The sequence below is a fragment of the Lathyrus oleraceus genome, chromosome 5 (genome assembly GCF_024323335.1).
Source record: "Lathyrus oleraceus cultivar Zhongwan6 chromosome 5, CAAS_Psat_ZW6_1.0, whole genome shotgun sequence".
NCBI classification, from domain to species: Eukaryota; Viridiplantae; Streptophyta; class Magnoliopsida; order Fabales; family Fabaceae; genus Lathyrus; species Lathyrus oleraceus.
In genome coordinates, this window is record NC_066583.1 from 370,945,502 (window position 1) to 370,949,403 (window position 3,902).

Genomic DNA, 3,902 nt, shown 5'->3' on the forward strand with positions numbered 1-3,902 from the left:
TAAGAGTATAAAAGATTCCTTACAATAAATCAACAAAGTTTATTATGATTCTTTGTGTCTCAAATATGAAGGTAAGAAAAAATTAGAAGAGTTAAAAGATTTTTTTTAAACGCAATATGAGTTATTTAAGATGAAAGAAGATGAAGATGTGGAAACCATATTTTCTAGATTTCTAACTATAGCTTTTGAACTTAAATTTTTGAATAAATGTTATACCAATCGCTTATGACCATGTAAAGAAAATTCTCAAGAGTCTTGTAAATAAATGAAGAACAAAGATAATTGTCATTCAAGATGAAAAAGCCATATACATCTAATCTCTTGAAAATCTAATCAGAAACCAACATTATCCGCGCAAAGGAAAGCCTATCCATGTTAATAGGAAGTCCTGTGTACACCATACATTACTAGAGGAGGAAGTTTGATGATGTGTACATGAGACCTATATTTGGAGGACATTGCTCTAACCCTGGCCCTTTAGAGTGCTAGCAAAGAAATTTGACAAATCATATTGGATAAAGCAAATGATGAGCTTCTGTAGTCCATTTTTCAATATTAAGTGGCTTTAATGTGCATTCAACGCCACTGTTTTGGAATGTAGTAGCAAGTCAGGGACGAATGTCAGATAAAAGCGTTGAACTTGAAGCTCTAAGGTAGTAGTTAGTTTCTTAAAATGATCAATGGTTTCCCATATACCATCTCCTTGTGCTTCTATATGTGCTTTCATGCGGATTTTACAGAAGTCAAAATATTCTCTAGAAAATAAAGGGGGTTTGTTGCTACTACCACCATCTTTGAAAATCAGGTTTGCGCTTGCGGAAGGTTACCAATAACCCGCTCTCATGCCAGATGTAAGTTGAGTATGCGCCTAAGAGGGGGTAAATGAGGTTCTTTGAACACTTTTTCCGGTTTTATGAAAACTTGTTCTTTCTTTTCGGGTTTGGTTATGCATTGAAACCATAAAGTGCATAAAGTAAAGAACAGCAAGACGTAAACTGGTTTCCTTCACAATTCGAGAGTACTCCAGTCCCCTTACCACATGTAAGACATTTTATTATAGTTAGATTTTATGGACAAGACAACCTAGTCTTTCTATACATACTCTAACAAGAATACCAAGAACAAACCTCTTGGATTTTTCACTAAGTCCACTAAGAGAACAATTCTCTCTTAATGACTCTCTTGTTTCAAAAGTGTCCTGGACAACAGGATAATAAGAACAATATGAGTTTTTACAAGTTTTTGATAGATGGAATAATATATCAATCTATTAATTGATCTTCTCCTTTTAAGTAATCAATTTTCTTTATGACATAAGTGCTCTAAGAATGATATGGATGAAACTATATGAATGTATATTGTAATTCTGTGTAGAAAGTTTCACCAGAAAATTTAATCAAGAACGCTTGAGAGAATCTTAAAAGATGAAGAGAAAACAATTGTTTGAAATATTTGTGTGAAGGTGGTCACCTTAAATTCTGAAAATACTCTCATGGAGCCGAGCAAATACTGAATTTATTTTTTGGATATCAATCGAATTGGAATATGGAATATCATACTATACTAATAGTAAACATAGAATTCATTTTTTTTAGATTGTAAAAAATACCCCGACCCGAAGTCTACGTGAAAGTTATCCATTTGTTTCCATTGATATTACAAGTTTAATTCTATTTGTTTTGTTTGAAATTCTAATTGAAGTATCCAATTTCCTCTTTTCATAATAGGTATTTCATAGACGTAGTTAGGTAAAATTTCATGTGATTCAGTAAAGTAAAACGAACAGAAATTCCATTATTGATAAATCTATTCATGTGATTCGATGAAGAAGACAGCAAATAATGGGATATTTTCTATTAAAAAGGGGGGAAATAAAAAATGCTTGGAGTTGGGAATGAAGGAATGTCTACATTATCCGGATTGAATCAAATACAATTTGAAGGATTTTGTAGATTCATTGATCGGGGCTTAATATAAGAACTTTTAAAGTTTCCAAAAATTGAAGATACAGATCAAGAAAGTGATTTTCAGTTATTTGTGGAAACATATAAATTAGTAGAACCCTCAATAAAAGAAAAAGATGTTGTATGTGAATCATTTACATATTCCTCTGAATTATATATATCCGCGAGATTAATTTGGAAAAATAGTCGGGATATCCAAGAACAAATTATATTTATTGGAAACATTCCTCTAATGAATTCTCTGGGAACTTTTATAGTAAATGGAATATACAGAATAGTAATCAATCAAATATTGCAAAGCCCCAGTATTTATTATCGGCCAGAATTGGACCATAACAGAATTTTAGTTTATAGTGGCATAATAATATCAGATTGGGGAGAAAGATTAGAGTTAGAAATTGATAGAAAAGCAAGGACATGGGCTCGTGTAAGTAAACAAAAAATATCTATTCTAGTTTCTATCATCAGCTATGGGTTCGAATTTAAGAGAAATTCTTGATAACATTTGTTACCCTGAAATCTTCTTGTCTTTCCTCAATGAAAAGGAGGGGAAAAAATAGGGTCAAAAGAAAATGCCATTTTGGAGTTTTATCGACAATTTGCTTGTGTAGGCGGAGATCCCATATTTCTTGAATCTTTATGTACGAAATTACAAACAATTTTTTTTCAACAAAGATGTGAATTAGGAGGAATTGGTCGGTGAAATATGAATCGAAGGCTGAATATTGATATACCTGAGAACAATACATTTTTGTTACCGTGATATATATTGACAGTTGCAAATCATTTGATTCGAATGAAATTTGGAATGGGTACACTTGACGATATGAATCATTTGAAAAATAAACGTATTCGTTCCGTAGCGGATCTCTTACAAGATCAATTCGGATTGGCTCTCGTTCGTTTAGAACATATAATTATAGGAACTATCTGTGGAGCAATTAGATCTAAATTGAGACGGACTCCTCAGAATTTAGTGACTTCAACGCCATTAACAACCACTTATGAATATTTTTTTGGATTACATCCGTTATCTCAAGTTTTAGATATAACCAATCCATTGACCCAAATAGTTCATGGAAGGAAATTGAGTTCTTTGGGTCTTGGAGGATTAACGGGACGAACTGCTAGTTTTCGGATACGGGATATCCATCCTAGTCACTATGGACGCATTTTTCCTATTGACACCTCCGAAGGAATCAATGTCAAACTTATTGGACCCTTGGCAAGGATTGGTCGTTGGGGGTCTATAGAAAGTCCATTTTATAAAATTTTTGAGAGATAAAAAAGAATATGAATGCTTTACTTATCACCAAGTATAGATGAATACTATATGGTAGCGACGGGAAATTTTTTAGCACTGAATCGAGGTATTCAGGAGGTGCAGATTGTTCCAGCTCGATACCGTCAAGAATTTCTGACTATTGCATGGGAACAGGTTCATCTTCAAAGTATTTTTCCCTTCCAATATATTTCTATTGGAGCTTCCCTCATTCCTTTTATCAAGCATAATGATGCGAATAGAGTTTTAATGAGTTCTAATATGCAACGTCAATCAATTCCCCTTTCTCTGTTCAAAAAATGCATTGTTGGAACTGGATTGGAACGCCAAGTGGCCTTAGATTCGGGAGTTCCCGCTATAGCTGAACACGAGGGAAAGATCGTTTATAATAATACTCATAAGATTCTTTTATTTGGAAGTGGGAATGCTCTAAGTATTCCATTAATTATTGATCGGTCACCATTTTACTTGATTTTCATCATGTTCTCGGCCAAAATTCATCAATGTGGTAACCCTTTATTTTGAGTTTTAGTGTTTGAATTTTAAGTATTTCATATTTGAGTAGTTTCATGCTTATTTTGCTTTTGGTGTTAATTTAAGTTTTTAGATGCGTTTGATGTCGTTTCCATGGTATTGTGCATGTTTCAGAAGTAGTT

General features: G+C 33.0%; 1 pseudogene; it reads left to right on the forward strand.

Moving 5' to 3' along the window:
* The first annotated feature begins 680 nt into the window (after positions 1-680).
* LOC127080778 (DNA-directed RNA polymerase subunit beta-like) lies at positions 681-3,466 on the forward strand (annotated as a pseudogene).
* Positions 3,467-3,902: the final 436 nt, after the last annotated feature.